The sequence below is a fragment of the Nycticebus coucang genome, chromosome 9 (genome assembly GCF_027406575.1).
Source record: "Nycticebus coucang isolate mNycCou1 chromosome 9, mNycCou1.pri, whole genome shotgun sequence".
Taxonomy (NCBI): Eukaryota; Metazoa; Chordata; class Mammalia; order Primates; family Lorisidae; genus Nycticebus; species Nycticebus coucang.
Genome location: NC_069788.1, coordinates 78,923,736 through 78,934,830, shown reverse-complemented (window position 1 = coordinate 78,934,830; position 11,095 = coordinate 78,923,736). Strand labels below are relative to the sequence as shown.

Below are 11,095 nucleotides of genomic sequence, written 5' to 3'. Positions count from 1 at the left end.
TCTATATGCAAAACTAAACAATATGCTTAAAGATACATATAAAGAATATCAATTGGTGGGACCACACCTACGGTGCATTTTACCAGGGTACATGTTAACTCTACTAAGGGTAGAATATAAATATCTTAACAAAATAACTAAGAAAATGTGGTGAAGGCTATGTTAACCAGTTTGATGAAAGTATTTCAAATTATATATAAAACTAGCACATTGTACCCCGTAATTGCATTCATGTACACAGCTACGATTTAATTTAGAAAAGTATAAAGAATATCAAGGAAATGACAAACAAAATCCATGATAATGGTGACTTCAGGAAGAGATGGTGCAGTCCGTGATGTGGGGAGGCGCTCAAGGTATAGGAAGGGGGCTGTGATGTTCGATTTCTTAGGCTGCTTTGCTGTGAGTTTGATTCTTCTTCTTGCCTTATGATCTCTCGCTTTCTAATCCCTTTATCTACCTATCTAATCTTTCATATATTAGATGTTTCCTTGTCAATGATATGTATTTCATTAAAAATACGAAAAAAAAAAAAGAGTAAATGTGGAGGATATTGGCCCAAGATGGCAATAAAATGCCATTTTCCCTCCACAAAAAATTCAAGTTTTTCAGGATATATTTAATAATCATGAACAAGAAATGTATAATAATAACACCACAATATTCTTAGCATTTTAGCAGTTTATTCTTCATCCAACATAATTGTATCATTGAGAAATTGCTTTTGGCTGTATTTACAGAAAATTTCATAGCAAGTAGATTATATAAAATGTTTAGGCTTCTCTGACAAAACAAAAACATAAGCAATAGATGTCACTGGGAACTTGAGTTCATTTAAAATCTAATGTTTCTTCATGGCAGGTGAAGCCAACACAAGTTGGCTACTGGCACTTACGCTATCACATCTATGTGCCTGACTCAAAGAAAGAACAGCGAAAAGGGCAAGACTTTTGTATACTCAAAATAAGTCAAATTACATGTAGCCAAGACTTTTACCAAGTCTGTTCACTTTTAAACAGCTTTTCCGAAAGTTTCACCCAAGAACTTTTGTCTGTCTCTTCTCAGCCGGAACTGTCTATGTGGCCACTATATGTGCAAGAGAGGCCAGAATTGTAGCTGGATACACAGTTGTCCTTGACCAAATTGGGGTCTTCTTAGTAAGAAAATGAAGAAGAAATAATGCTTGGGTTATTGGCAGTCTCTGCCATGTTCATTTGTTTTTTATGAATAAGAAAACTGAAATGCAATAATGATTCTAAAATTTCAAAAAAATTATTTGTCTATTATTAATAAATCATGCTTTTATGGTAGCAATTGATTAGTCACCAAATATGATGGAAAAATTCTTTTTATTTTAAGCCTCTGAGATTTGTTTTTATTTTTAATTCATTTGTTATTAGAACATCAATTTGGCTACATTTAATTTGACTTATTTTGAATATACAATAGAATCTCCATAGTTGACCACCTTCCTACATTAACCACCTCAAATTGACCTAATTTTCATAGACTGGACATGCACCACATGTACATATCCATACAATAGGCCTAGTTCCTTATGTTGACCACCTCCATATATTGATCAGTTAGTTATAGTCCCTTGGGCAATCAACCTACAGAGGTTCTACTGTATTTGAATTATATTTGAATATATTTAAATGACATTAATTTTATTATACTTGATGAGTTCTAAATTATGGATACATTAAACTCCTATTTATCTAGAATCAAATGTTCAGAAAGGTCAAATATAGTTATTCAAGAGTTATTTAAGAGTTATTCAAATTATATAAGCTCATGCTTATATAATTAGCACTCTGGGAGGCCAAGCCATGTGAATCACCAGAGCTCAGGAGTTCCAGATCAACCTGAGCAAGAGTGAGATCCTGTCTCTATTAAAAAAAAATAGCAGTGAAATGTTATATTATTATAATTTCTGGTTCATTCTATTTAATATATATTTTTATGGCATCCTGCTTTTAAAATCTCATTAATTTATATATAGTTAATGCACAGTTATAGTAAATCAGAATAATTCTTCAACTAAAATTCTATTAGCCATTTTAGTACTGTGCTTACCTTTTATGTAACGCTTTTCAATGTGAGAGATGCCACGTATCTTTCTAGTTGAAGTCACCAAAGCCCTCTGTCTGTCAAATATATTTGAAAATATTAAAGAAAATATTCAGAAAGCAAATTCCATTTCTCTTCTGTGAATTTAAAAAAATGGCTTCTTTTCATCAAGAAGAAAAAAAGAGAGTTCTTTAATCCTCTCGATTATCTGTCCGAAAGTTGCCAACTCAAACTTCCACAGACATGGCTGAGAATTCAACTGCAAGATAAACAAAGATCTAACATATACCCCCTACTGTTGAAAATGAATTCTTTCAGACAGGAACAGTCCGATGCCCGTCACAATGACATCAGCTTATTGTAACCTTCCCTCCGTGTAGACAAAATAACTGATGGGTCTTTCAGATCTGCCCAAGCCAACGTCGTGAGTCACCATTCCTGTGCCACGTGACTTCCCACAGGACACCACACGGGGGGGCTGCTTTGGAAGAACGCCTTTCAAACAGATTGCCCTCCAAATTCAGGCTTAATAAAGGATATTGCCTTGATATGCCACAAACAGGTGCACACAGGAACACCTGCAGAAGGAGCCCCATGGTGTCTCCTCCGGGGTGGGGACTGTGTGTGTCCTGGGGCTTCCTGCAGCCCTAATCAATGGGAATCAGTGGTGGCAACAGTTGTGAACATGACTATTTGTATGGCATCTTTATCTTTCTTTTAAAGTCTATTTATATATGTCTCCAGCTCTTCCTATTCATTACACACCCATGCAGAGTTTTGAAAGCTGAAGATCAAGTTATATTCTCCTTGTACTTTAAGCATCTCTTAAAGAAGCCAGAACAAATTAAAAACAGACAAACATGTGTCTCTGAGTGCTCCAATTTATTTGAAATGTCTAATTAACAATAAAATGTTACTATTTGCATAATGCTTCCAACCAGAAAAATCTGTTTCACAAGGATCTCCGACCTCTGAGAGCCAAGCAGGGCGGTGAGGGAAGGGCACCTTCCCCCAAGCACAGTCATTGCCTCTGTCAACTTGGACAGGTCCATCAATCCCTCCTGACCTCAGCTAAGGGGAAAACAAATCTGGTCCATTTCCTTCATTAGGTGGTGTAAGGATGGACGTTAAAATAAGAAAAAGAAAAGTCTCTAGTCCAGTTTGATGGCAGCATAGTAGGTTATTAGTAGTAACACTCTTGGCACCGCAGCTGCCCCCTTTTGTGGATGTGGGTCAGATTTGGAAGTGACCTCAATTCTACATCGTCACTCAGATGTGAGTGCTGGTGCCCAGATGCAGGGTGAGGGGTCTGGGACAGTGGTACTCTGATTACATTTCTCTGAGACTCTGCTAGTGCAGCTTTGTAAATACATCTGCTAAATCAAGCACGAGAGAAGTCAGCGTGTGAGCTGTGAGGTCTTACCTTGGGAAGGTGAGGTCCCTTTCCAAGTGACAGAGTTCACTTTGGATAGGAGAGAGGCAAGTTGCAATGCAAAGCCTCCTTTTGATGATTAGCCAGAGGCTGTTTCACAAAGCCTTGGAGTTCTTCAAAAGAAGGGCAACCTATGTGAACAAGGACTGAAGCTGCTCTTGCCCAGCAACTTCAAGATGGTTGGGCTATAAATACAGTCATGCGAGGCATAACACCATTTTGGTTAACAACAGACCGTGCCTATAGGACAGTGTTTTTCAATCTTTTTATCTCACGGCACACTTGAACCCATAGTTAAAGTTCTGCAGCATACTTAAATTATGTTGATAAAAAAAAAAAAAGGAGAGAGTAAAATACAGAATATAATTACTGTGCTTTTAACTTCTTTCAAAAATCATTTAATTAGTGATCTTTAAAAATTTTCACAGCACACCTAACATACCTCTCACAGCTGCAGCACACTGGTTAAAAATCATTTTACTACTGTAAGATGATGATGAAGCTGACAGATTCCTGTCCACTCGTGACTTTGTAGCTGTCCTAACACTGTATTACAAACAGCACTCATGTTTGTGGTGATGCTGGTGCAAATGAACTTACTGGCTGCCAGTCATATCCAAATCTAGCTCATATGTATAGGATGTAACATTGGATATTAAACTACTGTTCCACTGGTTTATGTACTTACTATACTATACTTTCCATTTTTATTTTAAAGTGTAGTCTTTCTACTTATAAAAAAGAAGGCAAAACAGCCCCAGGCAGGTCCTGCAGGAGGTATTTCAAAAGAAGGCCCTGTTATCATAAAAGGTGACAGCTCCATAGGTGTTACTGCCCTTGACGACCTAGAATCTAGTGGGACAAGATACGGAGGTGAAGACAGTGATATTGATGCTCCTGATCCAGACCAGGCCTGAGCAGCTGTGTGTGTTTGTGTCTTAATTTTAAAGAAAAAAACTAGAAAAAGTAAAAAAATAAAATAAAAATAGAAAAAAGCCCACCGAGTAAGGATATAAAGAAAGAAGACATTTTTGTACAGCTGTAGAATGTGTTCATGTTTTAGGCTAATTGTTATTACAAAAGAGTCAGAGAGTTTAAAAAAAATCGTATGAAGTAAAAAAGTTACAGCAAGCTAAGGTTAACTTCTTACTGAAGAAAAATCTTAAAAATAAATTTAGTTCAGCCTACATGTGCAGTGTTTATAACGTCTACAGCAGTGCAAGTCATGCCCTTGGTCTTCACATTCACTCACCTCTCACTCACTGACTCACCCAGAGCAACTACCAGTCCTGCAGGCTCCATCCATGGTAAGTGCCTATGCTGGTGTCCTGTTTTATATCTTTTATACCATATTTTACTCCTCTACGTTTAGCCATGTTTAGAAACACAGATACCTACCATTGTGCTCCAGTCGCCTGCAAGCAGGGGTCCTCAAACTACGGCCCATGGGCCACACGAGGCGGGGTGATTGTATTTGTTCCCATTTTGTTTTTTTACTTCAAAATAAGATATGTGCAGCGTGCATAGGAATTTGTTCATCTTTTTTTTTTTTTTAAACTATAGTCCAGCCTTCCAACGGTCTGAGGGACAGTGAACTGGCCCCCTGTTTAAAAAGTTTGAGGACCCCTGGCAGTATTCAGCAGAGTACCATGATACCCAAGTGTGTGGCCTTGGCCCAATACCACCTAGCCTAGGAGTGTGCGGGCTACACCACGTAGGTGGTGTAAGTACGCTCCATGGTATACACACAACAAGAGCACCCAATGGTGCATCTCTTACATTGTATCCCTGTCATCAAGTAACACATGACGGTAGTAACCACAGTAAGTCGAGCTTTCCAAACTACTGTCTCTTTTCTACCTCTGGAATAATACTGCATTTTCTGAGAGACCAGAGAAGTTAAAGAGGATAAACACCTTTCTATCTTGAGAAAGACTTTGGTGAGTGCTATTAACTGAATGTTCATGCTCCCCACCCTGGTCTAATTTGTATATTGAAATTCCACCCCCTAAGGTGATGGTATTACAAAGTGGTGGGCTCTTTTGTAGGTAATGGGAATTAGATGAGCTCATGAAATGGGATCAGTGTGATTGTGAGTCGGGAGGGAGCTTGCTGCCTGTCTCTGCCACGTGAGGACATGTGAGAAGTCACCATCTGTGAGGAATGTCCCTCCCCAGACACCAAATCCTCCTTGATCTTGGACTTCAGCCTCCAGAAGGGTGAGAAATATACTTTTGTTGTATATAAGCCACCTAATTCATGGTATTTTGTTACAGCATCCTGAATGGACGAAGACAGGCAATTTCTATTGTTGGTAGTAAATTACAAGGAAAAGGAAAAAAGGTGGTATTTTTCAAATGACTTTCTACAAATGTTATTAGTGACCAGTGGCTGCATGACAACTTGCCTAATTGTGTTCTTCTAAGCCATGGGTCCATCAGGTCCCATGATGATGTTCCCTAACTCCCTGTGACGCCCCAGTGGCCACCTGTAAGGTAGTCAACCGTGCTTCCCCATCATGCCACAGACAAGCTTGTGGGAATTACTTTTCTTCCCTCTTGCAAGGGTGACTTTGATGTGCTCACCATACACCCATTCATTTCCTTCTGTCATCTAACCAGGTGCACTGAGCGTGGGGAAGACATCTGGCCCGGGGACCTTGGTCAGCTATTGAACTCAACTTTGCACACTTTAGTGGGTGACCCTACTGTGTCCTCAGATGCAACGTTTTTGAGAAAATGAGGATGGTCCCCCTTTCGCCTTCATTGACCCTAAAGATCCTAAAGGCCTCCCATTTTTTTCTGGGATAAATGCAAAGTTTCACTCTTTACTGAGTAATTGCTATGCATTGGACACTGTCCCAGACACTTTATGTAAGTTAAGTCTTGTGAACATCCTATGAGGTTTATATTCTTAGACCCATTTTACAGATGGAGAAATAGGGTCAGTGGGTTGATTAACAAACCACAAAGCTAAATGGCAGAGCTAGAATTCGGTCCCAAGTCAACCTGACTTTTCCCTTGGGATGCTCTGTTTCATCTGATTGAGGCCTGGGGACCCCAGAAAGGGATGGCTATATTCCTTCCAGGCATCCACCTGTTTTCCCATTCAGCTTACTCTTCTCCCCGGGTCACTCATGGACTGGAAAGGGGCCCTCAGGCATACCTTCTTGGAATACTGTCATCCACATTGGAAGGTTATTAGAATGAATACCTGAGGACCCCAGAGAGAGAAAATAAGCAAACCAGTGTGAAGAGCCCTGGAAAAGCCACCCCCTCTCAGACCCCTCCTACTGAGGGACAAAGGAGGACAGGACCATTTCTGTCTGTTTGGGTTGTGTGTTCCTCTTTGTGTTAGTGCCCATCAAGCATGTGACCTGCAGCTGGAGGCTCAGAGCACCCTGGGCCATAGCCACACAGTTGCCACAGAGCCACACAGCCAGCCAGTTGCCCACACTAGCTGGGTTAGAAAACTCAGAATGCCAAGTGTTCGATATCCAGCATTTACAATTCTGTTCCTCAGAAGACAGAAGGGAGAAAAACACTGGGCATAAAGGAAGGTCCCAGGGGCAGTCTCTCCATCCCTCAGCAGCTATCAGCCAGGAGTGCTCCTCCCCACCCCAGGAAGACCTGGGCCCAGAGCCACAGGGCTGTGAACTGAGATGGCCCCTCCCCTTTCTCCAGGAAAGCCGAGGGCTCCTGGGTGCTTCTCTCTTCTTATCTGGGGAGACTGAGCCAACCTCTTCCTGCTGTGCCCAGAGTAAAGAACCTTTTTTTTTTTTTTTTTTAATTTGCCCTTTAATTACCTGTAGATACTGCAGTAAATGCAAAACTCAAGCCGTATCTTCTTTTTCTTTTTTGAGACAGAGCCTCAAGCTGTCGCCCTGGGTAGAGTGCCGTGGCATCACAGCTCACAGCAACCTCCAACTCCTGGGCTCAAGTGATTCTCCTGTCTCTGCCTCCCAAGTAGCTGGGACTACAGGCACCTGCCACAAAGGCCCGGCTATTTTTTGGTTGCAGCCGTCATCGTTGTTTGGTGGGCCCAGGCTGGATATGAACCCACCAGCTCAGGTGTATGTGGCTGGTGCCTTTGCCGCTTGAGCCACAGGCACCGAGCCCGTATCTTCTTTTTTTTAACCAGTCAGGTAGGCTTGCCAAAGCAAGGCCTCAAAAAATTGGTTTCAGACTCAGAGTTGTTCCTCTCCACGGAAATCTTTAGTAAAAGGCGAAAGATTTATGTGATCTTTTGCCTTTTACTAAAGAGAAGAGAAACCAGAGTATTAGAGTAGAGAATCTTTGATAGAAGTCATTTATCCCTGCCATCCACATGGGTTTCAGCCTGCTCCCGGCAGAAATGTGCTGTACATCCCTGTGAGAAATTCACAGTAGCCAACTCAACTAGGAGTAAAGACGACTTGTAATGTGGTTCTCACACAAAAGCACGGATGTCCAACACAGAAATCCAAGCCCATACAGTCATTGGGTAGGTAGAAGTGAGAGGAGGAGAGAGAGAGATTGGAGTCTGCTATTTAAAATGTAAGCTCCAAGAGGACAAGGACGGATCTGACTGCTGAGTCCCTCAAGAAGGACTGGCATGGGGTAGTGCTAGGTACATATCTATTAACTGAATGAATGACAAAAATGACAAAGTGTACTTTGATGCATCTCAAAATAAGGGACTCAGAGTGATTCGTGGTAAAATACTGCAACATATTTACAGCTCTGAAGTCCCGAATTTAGAAGAGGAGAAATTTGGATTAGACGTGTCCAGCTCCTTGCTCCTATTTCATGGCGATGCTGGGACAGGACATCCTGTGTCATGTCAGCCCGGTGTCCTTCAGGCACATGGCGCTACTGACTTTACACATCAGCGAGAGAATATTGCTGTTTTTCCAGGTCCCAGGCTCTGGGTAAATTCCACTACCAGATGCAGCCTTCTTCCTTATGGGCACAGCTATTTTCATCTTTTCATAACCCAGTCCCAGAGGATAGCACTCATGCTGGGCGGTGCATTAAGCAAAGATTTCCTCCTCATTATCATTTCTTTGGAAAAATAAGCTCAATTTCTGCTTCAGCTTTGGGAGAACGAGGAGGGTGGACTTGGGAGCTTTAGTTTCTGCCTAACTCGTTTGTTTTGGAAAGCAAAGCATATCGTCTGCCAGGCCACAAGAGGACAGCAGTGGCTTGAGATCCAGGGTGCCTCCCCATCCCCCTCCGGCGGCTTCCCTGACCAGAATAACTGTATCACTTGCGTGATTTTAAGGCTTGTTTTGTCATCCTATTCCGGGACTCTAATTTGAAGAGATCTTTGTTGATGAATATGCTGCAAAACTCTCAGAATGATTGCAGCATGCCAAGCTGAAACTCTGCCACGTTTTCCATTCTTTCAGAGAATTCTGACATCACCGTGATCTCTGTTATAACAGAGTCTCACTGAGAAAATATGGGCAATGATTGACTTACAGGGAAACATAGGAATAAGTACCGTTTGTGCTCTCTGGTCCGCGTGGTCAGAACTGGGGTAACATTTAAGATTTTGAATGGAATATGCTTGAAATTGCAGAGCTGTCATTGCTGGATCTAATAGTAGCCGTTGCTTTCATTCAGTGATGTCACAAAACTTCATGAATCATAACTCTTCTTCATTAAATAACTATTTTACTCAAAAACATTTATTGGGCCCTGAGTATGTGTTGGGATTATGTAATAAGTGCTAAGAATACATATACGTACAAGCTGCTGTTCTGCGTTGGAGCTGTGCTGGGTGGGTGGCAGATGGATGTGTGAAGCAGTAAGTTATAACTCAGCATGACGAGTGCTGAGTGCAGGTCACGCAAAGGGTGGCGGAGAACCCTCGCCGAGGCCCTGCTAGCTCTAGTGGTTAATAGACAAAAGCTTCCTTTGGGGAATGAAGTATTTAACTTCTCCTCATGTCAAAAACCTGCTCCATGTTAATGACAGCTAATAGGGAATTTTCATCTAGGTACTGTGCTCACTGCTTTCCGTATATGATCTTGCTTGGTTCACATAAACTTAGGAGGAGGATTTTAGGATTAGACCATTTTGTAGCTGGAACAACTAAGGTTTGAGAAAGTAGATTCTGTTGCCCAAAGTCTCACAACCAAATGCAAGTGGAGGGAGAGCCGAGGTGTGAGCCAGGTCCTGCACGTGGGCGTCTGTTAGCAGCTCCAGTTCCATACACCCTTCAAATCCCACCCTCTGGGCTCCTGGTCTGGGCTTGCTGCTCCCTGGCATCTCCTTCCAGCCGTCTGTGGGCCCAGAGGTCCACGCCTCCTTCTGCTTTGCCTAGTTCAAGCAACAGGAGCTTCCCGCCGGTTCACAGAGCAGTACAGGCAGGAAATAGCTTCTGGGCCCTTTGGCAGAGGTAGATACTGGCAGCCCTTGGTCTGTGGCTCCGCACTGGGAGTCCTTCCACTGGCTCCTTTAGCCCTGTCTGCCAAACAGCTATAGTCACTCTAAGTGTGAGCTAAGGCAGGGGTCTTATGGCACTGGTTGTAATATTTCTTATGCCAATGTACAGTGCCTGACACATTCAGTAAGGATTCATGTAAATTAACAAATCAGTGACTAGAAGAATGCAAATTATGTTCATTTATGAGCAAAACTTCCTAATTCCTACTACTGACTTCCTAAAATCCCCCCTTTAGGTGAGTGGTCCCTAACATTTTCCCCAGGGACTGGTTTTATGAAAGACAATTTTTCCCCGGACTGGGAGTTGGGGAAATCCGACAGGAGGTAGAGCTCAGGCCATGATGTGAGGGATGGGAAGCGACTATAAATGGTAAATATATTTTCTCTTCATTATGATTTTGTAACCACATTTTTATTTCTCTAGCTTACTTTATTGTAAGAATACAGTATGTCATATGCACAACACACAAAGTCTGCGTTAATCAACTGTTTATGTCATCAGTAAGGCTTCCAGTCAACAGTAGGCTACCAGCAGCTACATTTTCAGGGAGCTGTCTGCACAAGGGGGTCCGTGGAGCCCCTAACCCTGAGCATTGTTCAAGGGTCAACTGTACAATGTTGACCAGGAGCCTACAATGTGCCTGGAAGTGCCAAGGGTCAGCTGCTGTTTCCTACCTTTTCCAATTCCTTTCTTCAACAAATATTTGTCAAGGACTCTGGTGGCCACTGGGACCCAAGGATGACTGTCACACAGCCCCTCTCAAGTGCAGAAGGCAGATGACTGTTATTCTCATAGGCTTCACAGCTCCCAGATGAAATGGCTCATGGGGGCTACCCCAAGGACCCTCGTTATAGGCCGGGGAAGATTTGTGAGGGAGACGATGCCAAAAATGATTCTTAAACATTAGAATTATCTAATGTGTTAGATTAGCTAAGTGAGGAGAAGGTGGCAGTGCCTTCCAGGTGGAGAGAGAGCACGTGTAAAGATGGCCTGAAAACTGGGGAGCTCAGCAGGCAGGTCCAAAAGAGCCTAGGACTCAGCCTCGGGGAACACGAGGTTTAATGGACACGTGAAGGGTAAAAGGCTTGTGAAAGAAAGAGAGAGGTAGCAGCCAGAAGGAGGCAAAAAACAGCTGAAATATAAAACAACTAGAATGAT

At 42.3% G+C, this 11,095-nt stretch overlaps 1 pseudogene; it reads right to left on the bottom strand.

The window, feature by feature from the left end:
* Positions 1 to 7,651: 7,651 nt before the first annotated feature.
* Positions 7,652 to 7,785, bottom strand: LOC128594980 (uncharacterized; annotated as a pseudogene).
* Between the last annotated feature and the right edge of the window lie 3,310 nt (positions 7,786 to 11,095).